Below are 19,137 nucleotides of genomic sequence, written 5' to 3'. Positions count from 1 at the left end.
CTTAATAATTTATATTAAATTCTTCCCCTCTCTCTCTTTCTTTCGTAAAATAAATTAGTTCTTTATTGAACAAAAAGCATTAACTACGTAATCGGGCAATTCGATCTTCAGAGGCTGTTATTATTCTTCTAACAAATTTTAAAATAAAATGCAAATTTTAATATCGGTAAACGATAGTAAAACTTACGCTTGGTAAAGTTCGACGAATCGGTCAAAAACTTAACGTCATACGCACAAAACATTTAAAAAGAAAAAGAACAAAAAAGGTTATCTGGACTCTCTGAGACCCTTTCTTGCCCGATTAAGGTTTAATATCACAAAAGAGTCTCTTTCAAATATAAATTCAGGACATAAGAAATCAATAAGAATCAATTTTAAGAATCAATGTTAATATATTATTAAAATAAAATTGAATTACGCGCGTTCAAATAAAAAATAAAAAATATATGATACGGTATGACATTATAAATTAAAGAATTTCTTGAAAATGATCGTAATATAATTCTGATACAGATAGATGCAATCTAATCTGTGCGACCCTTGTCCCTTGTAATTTACGTTATCTCGAATCTCCAGGGTCGAACACGAAATGTGTCGCGGCCACTTGGTTTAATGGCACTTAACGCGTGACACGAGAAAATTGTACGGTCCTTTGTCTGTGATAGATGTATCGCTGGACAAAAATAAAAGGGGTAAAGCGGTGACTTAAAAGAAAATAGTAATGGCACTTCCGAATGTAATATAAATGTTTATCGTTTGTCAATTTCATATGTGTGACCGTCGATTTCATATCTCTACGTTTACATCCACAGTCGATTCAACATTTTCGGGTAAAGAACAAAATGCTTTCAAGCGGAAACACGTTATATTTAGGTATATTACGCGCCGGTTTAAATACGCGTGGGAAAATAATAGAAAACGAGCAGAGCAAAAGTCGCGTTGCTTTAAATGAAATTTGCACCATGGCAGCAAAATGGAATCCGTAACTAGTGAGTAGTTAAAGTAAATAAGCTGAACTCCGATCTAGAATTCAAAATTACAAACTGCACCCGCAGCGTCCTGGCGACGAGCTATCTCCCTTCGCGGAACAACCGTCTAGAGACGTAATAACTTCATTATTGCGCACCGCGGAAACGGTGATTTTGATTTGTCACACCAAACGCAGACGAAGCGTCCGAAATCAATTACAAAGTTCGGAGACAGCAGCCACAACATCGTGTAGCTCGGTAGCCACTGCTCTAATTATTCATCAACTAGCGCGGATGAAGCAGTATAATCAAAGCACATATTTCTTCGACATAGTTTATCGCCGGAAACCATCCAATTTTTCTATCATTATACTAATTTCGATAATATAATGAAAATTCGTTATCGCGAATGTTAAATATCAAAGTTAAATTCAGACAAGTACCGCTTGTATTAAGAAACTAATTACATTAATTAAATATAGGTAAACATGTAACTAGAGCAAAAGTTTCTAAACTTATCCAGCAGTCAACATCATTAATGAAATGCTATCGAAAACATCTCTAAGTAACGCAGCAAATCAAAGTTTATCTCCGTCAGTAATGCTCCTTTATATATAAACGTTCACGAGATCCAAGTGACTCATACCTACTGTGAGAGACATTTTCTCTCTAATCATCACGTAGCAAGAAATTAAAGCATGGAACGTGGTAGCCACGGACATTCTCGTGTCGTAGAAAAAGGAATTCCTGATACGCAAAGTGCAAAGTGGTTTCGCCGCATCCCGAAAGCTCTTCGACGTTACTTCATCTCCTGCGCTTCGCGTTGCATTTTTCCGTGGATTCGCACACTCGCTCGTACACGGATAAGTATCGTCAGTTGGAAGAAAAAGTTTCGCGACCTCGATGGACGACGGTGAACGACGGTGGACGAAAGTGGACCGAATAACTGGTACTTGTTGTGCAGGGTCGGGGGCGGTTTCGAGCTCGCGGTTAACCGGAAAGCGCCGGTTCCGGCGTTAGTATAAAACTCACGGCGTATCCGCGCATTTCTTGTGTCCCGGTAGCGCCACTTTTTATACCGGGATACTTTTCTGGAGCTACCACGACGATACCAAGGCCGTGTCCAAACCCGGGACGATCTAAAATCTTAGCCTCGGCGTCGCAATATCGTATAACCTTAGCCAGTAATATTCCGTTTCTTGTCGCGGGAGATGTTTGGTGTAGCACTGCGGAAGACAAGGCCGATCTTTTTACCCTGTTCCCAAGTCCGTATACTATCACAGTCTCGCCATCTCCCGTCTAAACATTAGCATCGGCGAGATTTAAAGGTTTAAGCTCGCCCGCACTCGCTTTGCATCGTGAATTGAATTTAAAGCACGAAACACATATTGCATGCGAAGTTCCGCGTTAGTGGAAATAGTGTGGTTGCTCGAAATTCAATGCCGATGTTAATATACGCTTCGCGTAATGTATTCGGCGCTTTAAAGTTAACTCCTAAATTAAAGCGCCTTTAAGTTCGCCACGAAATTCATAGAAAGTCGCCGCGCGAGACCGCTCGCGATATATTAAATTCATGGCGCATTGGTGCCTGCCTAACCGTTATAAAAGTCGAAGCACCCAGCGGCTCGAGTATTAAACGGGTGCGAAAAAAATATGAAATTTGTCACACGAATCGTGCGGCAATTGCTTACATCTCGATGCCGTTATCCCTGCCTCGGCACTAATATTAACGTGCATTGGAAGTTTTGCCTCGCGTGTCTCGACTTTTTTAACCAAGACCTCGTACCCTTTAATAGCCCGGCCTTAACGTCAAGCGCACTCCTCGTTTCTGTAGAGAACAGGTCTGAATATTTTATGCCATATTTTAAAGCAACAGCGCCTGGACTTAAAACTTCTTTTTCGAGTCGGCTGCTTTAGTTAATGTTTAAAGAGATATGCCCGCGTATCATGAATTGTATTGTGCTACGCCAGCTATCGCAGTTGTAAATTTTTACAATTGGGAAAGAGAATGATATACGCATCAGATTTATAACACACGTTTATCTCCATATTTATCTTTCCGATTGAATTCGGAGCCTAATAAATGTGTCATATATTTTTCTTGTCCAATACGTATCGTAAAATCCAGTAATTGTCGTTCAAAAAGGAAAGAAACACGGAAAGAATGATTTTGCTTATAAAAATTTAGACGGATACAGATCTAAAAATAATTTTGTTAAAATAAAAGAACGCTCAAACTAATTGCTAGAATGTCAAAATTTTTTGTAGCCTTGTTCATCATGCTTGAAATTTCTATCTATTTTGATAGTCCAATTATTTCAGATTTATTTCTAATTAAATTTTTAAATATTTCAGCAAAATTATTCTTTTCGCGTCAGAATATATTGAGAAATTTCAAGAAAGAAAATCTCAGAAAAAATTTAGAATAAACGATCTTTCCCTCCGACACTAAAAGAGAAATTCTCTTTCTCTCTCTTTCAATTTAGTAACAGTCGCGATGCGAATACAAAAGTAGCGTGACAGAATACAATGAGCTCTTTTCGTCTTAAATTCATTATATAATGTAACCAACCAGCGCGGGTGCTCGGTAAACGTGCAAGATTTCGCAACGATGGTAAAGCAGAATTAAAATATAGTGGAAAAAAAGGTTTCGCAACAATTACGTTTTTCCGTTTGGTAATCAGAGAAATTAAGGGTTACACACGAGATAGAATTACACGCACGAACGATCGCTGGAAAATCGTTCGGTCCAAATAGCTCCTAATATACGCATTTACAACCAATTTCGAGCAATCGCATCGGCAAATCGTGTATCTGTAAATCTATCTTCACATCTATCTGTCTCGGTAATCACTATCGTGTCCTGGTAAAGTATTTCCCGAATCTGACGGTGGTATCTTCCGAGCCTGACTATTGCCGGAAGTTGATCGATTGATTGCTCTCTATGCCTCACGGAATACGTCGATAGTATCATTAATCAGCGCGCGCAACCGTGGCCTCACGCAAAATCCTCGGCCGCGTCTCATCACGGTTACCTACACTCATTTTCGATCAAGTCGCGTTTCACCGCGAGATAGTCGGACTTGGGCATGGGTGGAAAAATCGGAGTTGTGATTTTTCGTGCGGAGCCAATTTCATCCGCGCGCCTTTCGTCCATCGGCACGAAACGGCACGTAAACTGGGATCCGGACGTGGCGTATCTTTTAACGACCGGATGGTTTTATGAGCGATTCGTGCCGACGAAGTTCAATTCTGTGTCTGACCGCTGTCGCGCGATTTCCAGCGTTACGAGTGTCACTATTGAACCTTACTACTTTCATTTCCCATAGACTTGTCATTTGTCGTTGTAAATTGTCCGGTATGATAAATTATCTTGTACCTATGATAAAGTAAATGTTTCATGTACGATTTATTTCTATTTAATATATTGTGATTAGTAAAGACGATATTTTGCATTATTACAAAAGTTTACACGTCTCGTTTACATGGAGCATTTGAAGGAAGAATTTTTCGCATCGCTCGGTAGTCGAATCTTAACGGCCAGATGAGTACACATTGTTTGCTTGAAAAGCAGCACGTAATCGCGACATAACGGTCCGTGAACGCCGGCAACTGTGTTTTACATAAAGCACATCCACGAAAAGCATCTTGGAAGAACGGACGACGTACGCGCTCGCATAATTTATGACGCGAATTTAACGACTATATCCTCCTGCGCTCTGACTTTTTACTTCTGCCTCATCTCGTCTTCTCGTGTTTTGCTCCACCACCTAGATTCTTTGGAGTTACGTTCTTGGTTGTTGAGAAAAATGTATAACTGTAAGAGAAACTATTGTTCGCTCAGCGATGCTTTTAGAGTGTTTCACGTTAACGTCAAATCGTAAAATTATTTTAATATAATTTCAATTATTACAAATATATGCAGAAAGATTCTGCATCTTTATCAATTGCCTATCTACACTGAAAAAAAAAAGATTGGCTGACGCAAATTAGATGGTAAAATGTGGTACAGCATTTTTAATTGGTTATAGCAGCCAATTTTTGGTTGCACTAACCTATCTGCAATATCTGCAATATAAATTAGTATGGGATTTCGATAGGTTAACACAATCAAAAATTGGCTGCTGCGATCAATTAAAAATGTTATGCCATATTTGACCATCTAATTTGTTGCAGCAGCCAATCCTTTTTTTCAGTGTAGTAATAAATTAAGTTAATGTCTCTAAAAAATCTCGAAATGTCTTGGTATTTTGATTATCCATAAAATTTTTAGGTAGTAGAATCATCTAATTTCTCTACCGAAACCTTTAATTAAAATAAAAAAAAAAAAAAAAAAAAAATGTGCGCTCGTATACTTCTCGCAAATTAATGACGTCGATATTTAAATACATGTTCTCTGCATGCAAACCACGCTCTCGCTGTCTGATGAGGAAAGTTAGTATGCTTTAACCGCTTTTCCCGCAGAAAACTTTGCAAGTTGAAAGTATTCAACCTATCGAAGATTCCGGAGGGTGACTGAACGGGCCAAAGTGTAGCTTCTAATTAATTTCATCTAACGACCATAACCGTCCCGTAATTACCGCGAAACAACGTTCCCCGTTATGTTTCTTGAGAGAAGACCCTTCTTAACTTAACGTCGCCGTGTTTGTCATCGAGCAGCATGACAAAAGAACAAGCACCAACTACTCTTCCCACTTTCAGTTTGCGCGCGACTGTATGCATCCTAACGGAAGGAAGTGTCTCATTGTTAAACTTTTACTTTATACTCGTATCCTAACGCAGCAAGCTGCGCGAGAAGTCTCACTTTTGCGACGCCATCCCTGACGTAATTTCGGAGGGTGTCTGCGATGAAATGTATTATATAATGCGCGTTTTCATTTAAATCGCATCAGATTAGCGTGTAGTAGAGGGTAAGAAACTAATTCACAGCTTCCTAGCTAGAATTTATTTTATCTATTCAGCTAATAGAGAGAATAATTTTAAAATGTTATCTGGAAGATAAATAGGTACCATACGTCGGAAGCTTTAGAAATCACAGTCTTAAATTGCATTTGTGTAACGTGAATTTTAAAACAGCATGTAAATGTCAGATGCATACCAGATAAACGCACGTAGCACGGAATATTATATATATATAAATGCAATGAGAAAGCAGACTTTCATATTTTAACAATTGCATCAGATATCCCGTTTTATCCGGACGATCGACAGAACAATATAAATCACGGATGTTAATTTGAATCCGCGGATCTTGATTGTGTATAAGAGCTAATCGCGGTAGACCGTTCCTCTTGTTGTTTTAGTACGGAAACTAATGGAAATCTCCGCATTCGCTATGCAGGTTGAAAACTATCGCTCGATACCGGGGCCGAATTAAAGCCTTGCCGACGCACAGGCGCGATTAACGTGCGCATTGCTCCCCACTGAATGCCTGGTCGGGTTAAAAATCCCTTTAGCGCAAAGGAAACTAATCAAGTACAGGAATTGCGTATTTCCAAGCGAGATAGCCGAGGAGTTTCGTTCCGCGGTCGGCAGACAGCGAAAAACAAACGAGTATTTTTCTACAGCAGTGCATTGCAAGAGAAATGAGAGAAGGGAAGAAAGAGAGAAGAAGAGAGAGAGAGAGAGAAATATATACATGCACATATTCGCGTGTGCGTATTGGAGAATCCGCGAGTGCATACGGACGCAACATAGTTTCCTGCAACAGCGAACACTGTGCGTTTCTACCGGGATTGCGAATCGCGATCCTCGCGCCCTCGCTTCATCAGCCACCGATTGTTCTCGCAGAAAAGTTAATTGAACTTTGATTTCCACCGGATAACCAGAATCTCCAACGCCGCGCGCTGTCCGATTGATTTGCATTAGGTTTTATTAACGCGAGTGCGTCGCAGAGAATTTATTTTTTTCCTTTTACAACATTCGCTATCGCGTCGTGTTCCGAGAGCAAAGAGAAATTGCCCCGAGAACGATCGAGACTTTTCGGTGAAGAATTTTTTCCAAATAAGTTATTTGCCTCGTTTTACCGTAACCGAAATAGTAGGAACGCGACTGGCTTCCGCCAGAAAATCGGTGGCATGCGAAATTGCTGCAAAAGAAATCGAGAATGAACGGATCAGAATTTCAACAATAAAGCCGCTCGTGGCGCCAATAGGCAGAGGCTCGCTTAATTGAATGACGGAAAGCCATCACCAGGTAACGCGTGTCGTGCGACGACTATCACTGCGTTCGCAGCCAGATAGGAAAATACAATGAAAAATCGAGAGAAATTGATAAAAAAAAAAAAAAAATCGCGTACTATTCGTGCGCCAAATACTAAACGTTTTACGGGCGGGCCGCTATATTTGCCCTTTAATAAAAATCCCGGTAGCCGTCGAGTTTAATAAATTCGTACTGTAAATTCGTGCTTCGCGCGTTGCCTTCTACTTCATCCTGTCCTGTGTTTCAGCAGAGCTTTTCCTGTACCTCACACGTGGCATTCGTTGAGCCGCGCGCGCGGTAACATCGATCGCCGATCGTAAATGGATTCCATTAAAGTACATCGCAACGGGGCGACGCCGACAGAACGCAATAAGCCCGGGATAAGAATTAAATGAGAACAAAGGAGCTGTAAAATAGAAACGGTCAATTCTATCGTGAGCAAAAGAAGGAAGACAGTGAAGGAAGTTCCTAAAACTGCTAGGCACGACCGCAAGCCGTCTCTCTCCGTTTCTTTTTTCTCAATCAACTCTCGTCGATTCATTCTTTTGGATTCGTCCATCGCTTTCTCTTCGCTTTCCACAATTCCCGCTTGGTCATCTTATCGACACAATGCCATTGTTTCAAAAATTTCATCCCCTTTCTCACCGTCTCCTTGGCGACATTCTAACTGCCTACCACAAATGAGCTCTTCAAATCATAGTTATAATTATTATTATTGCTTCGAATCTTTCGCTGCTCTCAACTAGCTCGATGAGCTTCGCATCAGAACACAATTCAGTTGTGCCACAGACTGCGAAATCTCTTTGCGATAGGCTATTTTCTATGGTAACACGTACTAAAAGGGAGCATTGACGAATCACAAGCAGGGATATAGTGTATACTGCCTACAGTTTGTGCGTAAACGCATGAGCCTGTTTACCAAACAACCCGTCAAAGCTTTGCCCACCCAATTTTCCACGAGCAGTTAAGCCAACAATGTAGTGCCACACAGGTCTCTCTCTCTCTCTCTCTCTCTCTCTCTCTCCTCCCCTCCCTTTTTCTCGTTCCCTATATACATGTTTGTTGTGATTGTATATGTTGGAATAAGAGAGAGACGGAAAGGATAGGGGGATGGTGGGAAAGATGAGGAAATTCAAACCTGAGCCACTTTTCAATTCATTTGACTACCTGCGCTGAAATTTAGAAACACTCTCAGAACTTGTTATTGTATGCCATCCAGACCCCTCCGGTAATTAACAACTAAGCTTATTCAAGAACGAGAGGACGAAATACCCGTCAGATGCCACGAATCAGCTAAATAAATCAAACCTCGTAATTTCGAGTTGTTATGATGTATATGCAATGAATAATAATTTCCAGATTGTTTGGAATAGTCTTCCTTTATTCTCAAATCTATTCTTTTCTGAAAATAATGATAATTCCTACCAGTATTTGTCATTTTTCCCGAAAAATATGTTTCAAGAAATATTATTCTTCACATACAAGAATCTTTTATAAGTTAATTTCAAAGCATTATTTTTCTAAATATTTTCTGTAATTATATACTTGAATTCAATTTTGTGTATAATCTCTCATCAATCAGTAAATTCTTCATTTACAATTAAGTATTATTCGAGCTAGTATATATAGTGTAGCTTATTCTTATTTTAAAAAATAATGATAATAATTCGCTTTGAACTTAACTAACATCTCGATTAGTTTGTTATAATGAAAACGAGACGGGCCAAAACACTTCGGTAGAAAAAGTCAGCGGTATTATCGGGAGTGAAACATAGCGCAACTAATGACGATAGTTCCTTAAGGAGAAGTGGATTAAGATTTTCTCTGTTGGTTTGCCGAACGGCAGCAAAAAAGTACGAGATGATTGATGACTCTTAGTGCGGCTTTATATATACGACATATAGACACAGACAAAAAATTTCTTTCTCTCCTCGTATGCGTTTGACGGCGGTATCCCTTTCGACGAGGTAACAGATAACATGTTACGGTAAAATCTTTCTACTCGGACAAAAAAGCAGCGAACGTTATTTTTCACGAATAAAGTATTTGTGCGATTGATACCAATCCTCACTTTTCAAAACAGACGGTTGCTAAAAAGAACCAAGAATAAAAAAATATGTATTTGTAAGATATTAATTATCAAACTGTTCTCTATAACGAAAATACAATATTTATTAATTACTGTACTTAATTACTGTACTTGAAGAGAATAATATAATTATTATATATAAATATAATTTTTATACATGTATAAAGAGGGAAGAAACAAGAGAAAAAAGAGGTAAAAGAATTGACTAATTTCGGCAGCTCTTATAAAGGGAAAACATATATATTTAGAAGAGTAAAAAAGGCATGAATTTTTTCGCAAAAATTATTAATTTTATTTAATCAGGGTTTTGCACGTATATTAGTAACTGTGATACACAAAATTTTTAATAAAAAATATTAACAAATAGTAACAGCTGTATCGGCGCTATTTGTTACTATTTTTAATTAAAAATTTTACGTTTTAAAAATAAATCTAATAATCAAAGTTAGCTATTTTCGATGATTTAAAATTAATTACGTATTTGAAAATACGATAATATCAAGTTATGTAGCAGAGCTAAACGCAACGCTTACCTTTGTCTGCGTGATGCTCACATTACTCGTAAAGGCGCATACTCGATCACCCCTGGCGACGCGACGGGGTGATTCAGGCCGTACATTAAAAGCCGAATTCACCGCCCAAGCCAAAAGCCACGACGAGGCTGTCAGACGTTCCGCCCTGAGATTCCAACCTCTTTATCTCGTGTTGAACATCTCTATCTCTTTCTATCTATAATTTTCTCTCCGTCTGTCTCGGCTGCCAGCTAAAATTTCTGGTATTGTTCTTCGCTTTTAGCGTCGCACTTTATCTCTCTCTCTCTCTCTCTCTCTCTCTCTCTCACACACGCTATTCCTCTCTCTAACTTTCCCTGTTACTTCGCGCGTAGCATGAATCCTTTCTGTCATCAGTCTATCTACAGATATTTCGTCTCTTTCGTCCTTGCCTCTTTTCGTCCACGAACAGCTTTGAATTTTCATTCGATAAAACGAATGAGAAATCATAGAAGAAAAGAAAAGGGCAGATAGCGCGTGCGTGAGAGAAGAAGCAGATGCGTAAGAGAAAAGGTAGAAAGAGAGAACACTAGCAACCGGGTATCTCGGTCGCGCGCAAAAGCTTTCTTCAAAGAGTGCTCCATTATCCGCACCAGGAAATCCGAGAGAAGTTCGAGCATCCGCTGAGATAATCGAATTCTTACTTCTCGACCGCCCTTTATCTTCCCGCAGACCACCCCTGCAAGTCCTTTTTCCCTCGTTTCCCGTTTGAACACTCACTTGAGCATCATCCGCGTACATATATTTATCTACCTTCATAACGCTTCTTCTGTTATGCTGCAATATCCTCCTTTCAACGCGCATTTATATTACACTTCTGTGTCTACATTTACAAGCTTTGAAACGATAGCACGCGTTTACGCTTCCGGGCTAATCGATAGAAGCCCCTAACTTACCCTTCTATGAACTACTCTCTTGTAAATTTGCGAGAAAGGTATCATGATTTCAACATTGATCCTGCACTGCACTGTTTGCGTCACATGACTAGGAAAAGTTTAGAAATTTCAATTGAAACTTTAACTTTTTTCTCAAATGCTATGTTACAAAAACAACACACTGAATATAGAATATACATACTCAACCTAATTCGATTGCTTATAACTTTCATAAAAATAAATATATTGTAAAAATTTTTTTTAATTAAAACGTCAGACATTAAGAAGCATAACATATCAAGCAAATGTACGTATCTCTATTAACTATTAAAAAATTATAAATACAGTCGAATCTCTATAAAAGTAACTTGTTGGGACCGATCGACTTTTGTAAAAATAAACAAAAGCGCATAACATATGTACTCGATTACTATGTAAGAGATTAAATCACTTAAAATATGACTTGTACGAAGGTTAAAACAAAAACGAAGATTAATTTTACGTAAGTAAGTAAGTAAGTAAGTTTGACTGTAATGGAAAAAGAAAACTGAGTATATCATATCAAAAAGATGTTTATGAATTAAATGAAATAAAAAAATAAATATATTAAACAAGGACTCCCTCTCCTTAAAATAAGAAAAACAACCTAAATTTGGGCTAATGAGAATCAGCGCGAACGGAGGTGCGTAATAAATCTTTTATAAATAATTTTGTTAATCCATACGTTTGTTGATATCTTTATTTGAAATCTTGAAATCTTGAACGTTTCGATTCTCTTTGGAATCTTCATCAGCAATCTTCTTAAACTATACTATTCGCGAACGCTTGATGTAGAGTCACTCGCAGGTTGCCAAAACCTGCCTGGTTGTAGTTTTATCTGTTTAAATTTATTATATATACATAAGATATTGAAATTCAATCAATAAAATAACGAGTAAAGACAGTACATTCCTATTAAGTTGTTGATTTTAATCTATATGACGCATGTAATATATTTAACATATATAATGTCACGTCATAGATGTAATAAATATAAGAACAGAAAATTATTGTAATAGTTTAAAACATAATTTAATACAAGAGTTGAACCGTCAAAACGAAAATCTATTAGGTGTTGGAATTAATTCGTAGCGTTTTTTAATGAAAGAATGTTATTTATTTCACATGAGCATTAAAAAATACATTAATGAAAGTACTTCCCATCACTTGTAAAACGCTACGAATTAATTCCAACACCTAATAGAATACACAGTCAAAATTTAAACGCGTCGCATTAACATTATGCTTAAAACTATATAGTAATTCTATCAGTCATGCCCATCACTGTGCCTTTTTTATGAGCCATGAGGTGTGCAGATAATTCAAGTATCTACCTGAAAAAGTTTGTTTGTGATACCAGTCAAATTCTAAACTGTTTCTATTTTTGATAATCGTTATGTCTAAGAAATTTATTCTGTCCCCCCTCCCCCAAACCTCCAACGTAAATTGTAGTCTGTTGTGAAATGAGTTGAACGTTGTTACTACAATATTTATTAAGTCGGAAGGGACTGCCGTTACAATATCATCAATATATCTGATATAAAAAGGTACACCTATCTATACCTATGGTTTTAAGCGCCTCTATTTCCAAATCTCGTACAAGGTCCGCAATAATAGGAGAGAGAGGCGACTATCGGAGTCCCGTGATTTTGTTAAAACTCGTCATTAAAACTAAAAACCATCGAGTTCAATACTAATGATATTGCCTTCATAAATTCTGACTCTCATTAGCCCAGATTTAGTATGTTTTTGTTATTTTAAATGAAATATATGAAACAATAATTATGTCTGAACGATGGGCTCTTCACTCGAAGAGCATATATTCCGAACGTATAATTCCGTTTATGGATCCGCTCCATCTCTCACCAATAATTTACACTTATCTACTTGAAGTGTTGATTAAAGTCGGGGGACGGGGGAGAGGGAAAAAAAAAGATCTCATCTTAAGGTCGTAAGGTCGTGTGAACATTTAATAATATCCGGAGAGCGATTTTATTATCGATAGTATGCACTTTCAACATTGGAGTTAGTAATTAGTGCATTGGAGCAATTTTCACCAATTCGATTCTCTTTTCGTAGTAGTAGCTCATACTGCGAATGTTAAAAGAACAATTGGTGCCTATGCGATCGTTTTTTTTACATTTTCCAGCGATGCTAACTGTTTCGTGCGTCGATTGCAAACTCACGCGATAACGAGGTGACTATTGTCACGGTTAAATATCGATTTGCTTGTTCTCTCGAATTTAAATTATATTTATGAACCAGTTTTGTCGCCTGTGCAACCCTAGTAGCAGTTTAGTGCAAAACGCTTCAGAGTTTACCGTTTATTTTGTCAACCTTTCAATACGCACAAATAAATCTCGCTACGTTTCAAATGCAATTTAGAAAAACAATGGCTAACTAACGAGAGAATTTATATGTAGTACTTGTAATGTGCGCGCGTCAGACTGCTACTAGCGACATTCAAGATACCAGCAGGAAGGAAATGTCCTATTTTACTTACAGCTATAATCTAAGACCTATAAAGTACGTGTTCCTTGCTTTCAGGTCGGTGCTGTAGGGCATGAGAGCGAGGGAGTAAAGCGAACGGAAAGTAAGAAGAGGAATAAATGAAAGCAGTGGTCGTTACGTGTCACGTAATTCTAGATCTTCCAAGAACCACTCCCGCTTTTTTGCACGTACAAGTGGGGGAGGAAAGAGGTAATGCGAGATTGATGTCCTGTGGTATTAAAAATGTATCACGAACGGGTCGCGCCCGAGGGGGCAAGGCTTTAGAATTACAATTAAGTGTGCAATTTATTCAGGCGCGTTATTTCTGTATAAATTTCACTGGCGCTGGTCAGAACGAGAAGACGCGGTGAAGGGGGGAAGCAAGGTAAAATTAATGCGTCTGCTCATGAATGGGTAGCTATACGGCCGAAACAAGCAAAATTCAAAGAGAAATCAGTTTTCGCATCTCAAACAGATATCTGCAACTATTAAGATATTTAAATAGAATATTTTTGCTTCTATTCACTTACGGAACTCCAAAGGTCTCACACACCATCTCTGCTATCACGAAGTTGACGCTGTACTTACCTGAAATAAAAAGGAAAGTGATTAGTTCTTAATAAGAGCACATAAAAATAAATTGTGAAAAAATTTTGATCTGAATTCAATCTCTTTTTATGGCCATAATATTATTCGAACAAATTGAAGTTAAATCGATCGCACGACTATCCCACCACGATAAATAGCGAATATCTCACATTGTAATACAGTCATTCGTATTCATTTCGTGATTTTCCGCAGCAATTCGTGCATCCACCCGTTTCTTTCTACTTTACCGCGACCGCAAGCTCGAGGATTCAAATGCACAGAGTCCGTTCCAAAGATAGATATCACGATCCAGTAAAATATATGATGTGGTAATTATTTACTAGTAATCCGCGCATCATAAATTCAAATACTCTTTGAAAGGAATTCTAGCACTTCGAAACGTACACTTGCACATTTGTCCAATTGATACAAGGCGATGCTAATTGCAACTGTACGTTCTATACAAATTTCATTATTTGAAAGCGGCAAATGTTCATATTCCTGATAATTGAATTCATTATTGAGGAACATTTAATCAGAAATGGCCCAATTAAAACTACAGTTATCGACTAAAATTCGATGTCATTTGTCATATTAAACGTGTCTTATAAGTTCGTACTAGCTGTAATACCGTATACTTGACATATCGATAGTTTTAGTGAGTATGACTATCTATCGCAAGACTCATAGCACGTGTTACCGGTCTGCGTGTAGTGTCCTTTCCGGTCTGGTTTATCCGAAGGCCATCGCGTTATCCGCATGATACAATCGATATTGATATTGTCGCGCGAGATGAAAATTCCGGAGAAAATTTCAAATTCAACGGAGTCAGCCAGTTTGGAATTTACACCGTTCTGTGCCGATCGATCATCTCTATTCTGCATGCCGCTTCGAAAGTCAAGAGATTATAGCGTAGTGATCTACATCCACGTAAGCGAGGCTTTTTTAAATATCAGATCAAACGCTCGCGAAAAATTCGGGTCGACGACCCATGATTTGAAATTCAATCGCGTCATTTTTACAGCACCGGTATACAAGGCCGGCGTTATAACCGATCGAAGCTTAGCCATATTATCGATTAAGAGACTCCATAACTATACATGAAATAAATTATTTTTTTATCCAACGATGAATACTTTTAAGTAATCTTTCTGTGACATTGATAATAAAATTTTGTTCGCAATCAGGGAATTTTACGACATTAATACAAATCCAATATAAGCGATATAATCTCCAATGTTCTATGTGGAGTAAATAGATTTTTGCAAGAAATAATTTTACAAAACCAAAAGTGCAGGCAAAGCGTACATGATAAGTACTATCCGCTCGTTTGGTATGTCGTATAAATATAAAACTAGGTTTCAAATATATGTTCAAGTGCAATCGCAAAATGTAATTACTGTTGTAGAAGCAGATGACGCCGCGACATCGTATATAATTTCAGCAAAGCGCAAAATACTGAAATATTCGTAACGCATATTGTATAGCATTATTTATTCGCCAAGCATTCATATTATTGGTTAAACCGGTAGCATCTACGTGGAAAATTGCTCTTAACGTTTCTTGCGTATTCACATTGTCATACCGTTGGTAAATTGATGTTTCTGGTTGCATATAAGATTATGACCAGGTCAACGAATTCAACAAAACATATGCTAATGGAGCTATGCCAAGAATAGTGTTATCGTATACACATGTAATTTACGCTATACGTTTGTAATGTGATCACCGGTGCATTCCAGATCCATGTCGTTGATACACTGGCACTTTATACGCGCAAAACGAGTTCACAGTTTAATCTCATCACAGATCGCGATATAATTCAGAACAGTTTCGTTTTAAACATTGAAGATATAAATCACTAAATACAACGCTCGGATCTTTCACATGTTTGATGGAGAAGTGACATATATTAAAATTAAAATTCTACATTGGGACAATATTTTAAGCAACTTTTTAAGGAAAAATAATATAATTTCAAATCAAACATTTTTCTATAACTATTTTAGGATTAATAATACTTACTCATGTGGTATTTAGCATAAAAAAATGTCTTTTTTAAAACAATTAAGGTAATCTTAATGAGAGACCAAGCGATCAACTTCTGCTTTCCTTACCAGCAATAGATTAGAAGAGTTATAATTTTTTTTCAACAAAATATACACCTTTAAAATTAATTTCCTGTCATTCTTTCAAGTGTTAATTTTGGAATTGTATCTCTTTTACACTTTATCAGTTTATCAAGAAAACAATCTTTAGAGAGAGAGAGAGAGAGAGAGAGAGAGAGAGAGAGAGAGAGAGAAAAGAAGATAAAAAAGAAAACGAATATTCAATAGAACATGTGTGTCGTCTAATTTCGTTAAGCGTAACTGACATTTAGATTGAAAACCGAAGAAATATCGTATGACAACGTCGGATTGATGTCGAATACAAGATTGGCGACTTGGCTCGTCGCCGAATGCACGAACACATTTATGCATTTGCTGAATAGACCTGTGCAGAGGACTGCTCTTCAAAGATACAAAAAGTGATTGCGTCGCGCATGGCAATACGCGGAACTTTGACACGAGCAGCGTGTCCACGTTTCGGCGACCGTCGACGGGCTGATGCGTCGACGGTAACTCAGGTCCAATTTCCGTTTTGGGGACGCAAGGCAGTCTTATCGTTCTCTGTCTGAACGCTTCTCGCAGCCACTCTGCACGAGCTCGCCTCGTTATTTGGCTTTCCCAAGCTGAAAGCAAACCGTTCTTATCGCAGAAGAGAATCACGTCATTTAAAGTACATCAATTCGTTGATCTCTCGGATGGTCGTCGCGAGGGCTAGACTTCCTGGGAAGATGTCCTTAGAACATACTATTGAACGTCACATGCCGTTTCGTTTCTATCATCGCAAGTAGAATTGTCGAGGCGCCAAAACTAATATCACGAAAGTCCAATCCTTCTCGCGCAAGTACTTTCCTTTTTCTCTGTATTATTTTTCTACTATTTTATTTTTAAAAACCGATACAAGCATTTGAACACGCGGAATAAAAACCTTACAGAAGAATAAAATCTATATTCGTCAAACGTCTGTTCGTGATTTAATGAAAATATATCGAGATATCAAAATTAGTAGAAACAATTTATTAATTCTGCAAACATTTCCTGCAGAATCTCAACGAATCCAATAACATTTCAACAGACAGGAAGTCACAAAAGTGTCAAAACGGGCTTCTAGGGCGGACCCTGGGTATTATACAAGGGGAAGGATATTCACCATGACTACCGCGAATGGATTCAATGCGCGCAATTAGGGTAACCCTAGGGTTCGCTTCGAGTGCTTCAAATATCCGTTCAACGCCGTACAAATTGAGATTTGCAATATCACGGAATATTTCGAGATGACGGTCACAAACGCGTCTCGTAATGAGAGAAACTGTAGCTATTCTAACGTTTCCTACTATTTTTCAGCACTCGGTACATCTTCAGCGCGTTTCCGTGCAGAGAAAAGAAAAAAAAAAAAGAAGAAAAGCCCGAAACCTCCGTCGTTTATACAAAAGGAATGTCGCGCTACGAAGGTGGAACGCGCGCCGCGCGTTAAGAGCCAGACGTTTCTCTCGAGAGAATGCGCGCGCGGATTTGCGCGGAGGCTGCGCTCCCGAAACGTCGACCGGTCGAAATTATACACAATAACGAATCCCACGCGTAATTATCATGTAACTTCGTTGGCCCATTGTGCATCCGGCAACGTGAAAGATTAATTCGCTTAGCCCACCCGCCGCATTCCATTGTTTTGGATTAGCCTACCGTTCTCTCCACCCTCCTCGCGTTTACCACTACAACCCGACTTCTCCACCATGAATTTATTCATTCGCCACCGTGGTTGTAGCCGTGGACCTTATTCCTCGTGAGAGACATCCTGCTATGGGCGTCGCCGGTATTCTTGACAAAATATCGCCGGAATTTTCGAATTTTTAAAATTAAAATTTTCCAATTTTTCTTGTGTTGTAATTTATCTTACAAATTTCACTAATTTTCTGTCATTAATTGTCTATTATTAACAATAATTATTAAAATTCTAGCTTAAAAATATTATTCAACGAAAACAATAGAATATTTTATCTTTGATTGAATTTTTTCTTTTTTTTTTAAGAATTAAATGGAGTGCTAGTGCAGTCCTTCACTTTTTTTTCAAGACAATTACATACCTAACTTCTTGCGACGGTGGAAAACCGTAACAGTTTCGCCCTGAAATATTGCGCACGTGTGGGTGATATTTAAATGCTACCAACGACTCCATTTCTGCTTCTGTATATAGAAGTATTTTCGTAACGCGATAGTGCAGAGACCGCGATCGATTATTCACGAAGAGCTTGAGGAATCGCTGGCCTGGTATTTATTCAAATTCACCGTGAGACTCAATGTAACGCGAAGTAAAATACGTAATATAAAATGGAAATATTTATGCGCGGTTGCCACTATTAGCATTATGAATACAATATCTGTCAATTTTATGAATAATTCTTGCGCCGTAAATGCGGTAAATTAATCTGAAATACCTGCTAATTTGACGTTTATCCAATATTTCCACTATTTTAATAGACAGAATATAATGTAGATAAAATATATACACATTAGCAACAATAACGATGTAATTGTCTTCATAAGATTAAGTTATTAACATATACAATTCATATACATATTTACCTTATCATCGAAATTCACCTCAAAACTGAAATATTTTTGAAATTTAATTTAAAGTTTCGTTTGAATATAATGTAAAATAATAAATAAGATACCGAGTTAACAATTTTTTTAAGATAAATCTGTAGCTGGTTGATATAAAACGGCAATAAATGTCATACAAACGATAAAATAATGTCTTCTAATTGTGTCGTACCGTCTGACATGTTAAACTTTATATAGTTCGTTTTAGATCTTATAGACATGGATAGAATTGAAGATAAGATCGGTAGTTAGATCAGTAGAAGTTAAATCAGCATAAACGATACGTTAAGTCACTAACTATTTTTATATGGTTGGATATTCAATCGAATGTAAAAGAGTAACGACCATAAAATACACGCAAAAAGATTTATTTTGTCCACGACAGTATCATTTTTTATGAATCGCCGCGCTTACTCGATACGTCGGCACGAACGTAAGCCGTGGCGTCGTCGCTCTCCGAGGAGTATCGGTATTTGCGAGGTCAACAGAAGGCTGTCCCGCCTTTACCACGGAATCTTATCCCGCGGGATAGCGGACAAAGATTCAAGTCAGTTTACTGTTATGTCAAGCCCCGCGGGGAAAACGAGAGAAGGAAATCCCGTACCTAGATTTTCCTCCCGTCATATACCT

General features: G+C 37.9%; 1 long non-coding RNA gene across 5 annotated transcripts in view; it reads right to left on the bottom strand.

The window, feature by feature from the left end:
- The window catches only part of LOC147909261 (uncharacterized), a 417,661-nt gene that overhangs the window by 197,487 nt on the left and 201,037 nt on the right, over positions 1 to 19,137 (bottom strand). The window contains exon 3 of one of the 5 annotated variants that reach the window (XR_015545482.1): positions 37 to 13,801. The exons of the other annotated variants lie outside the window; for them this stretch is intronic. This is a non-coding gene — a long non-coding RNA (uncharacterized LOC147909261). Of the gene's footprint in view, positions 1 to 36; positions 13,802 to 19,137 lie in introns of those variants that run through there. 5 annotated transcript variants of the gene reach the window in all.

The sequence above is a fragment of the Acromyrmex echinatior genome, chromosome 6 (assembly GCF_024713525.1).
Source record: "Acromyrmex echinatior isolate Ae372 chromosome 6, ASM2471352v2, whole genome shotgun sequence".
NCBI classification, from domain to species: domain Eukaryota; kingdom Metazoa; phylum Arthropoda; class Insecta; order Hymenoptera; family Formicidae; genus Acromyrmex; species Acromyrmex echinatior.
Note: the sequence above shows the minus strand (reverse complement) of the source record. Positions and strands in the feature narration are given on the sequence as shown.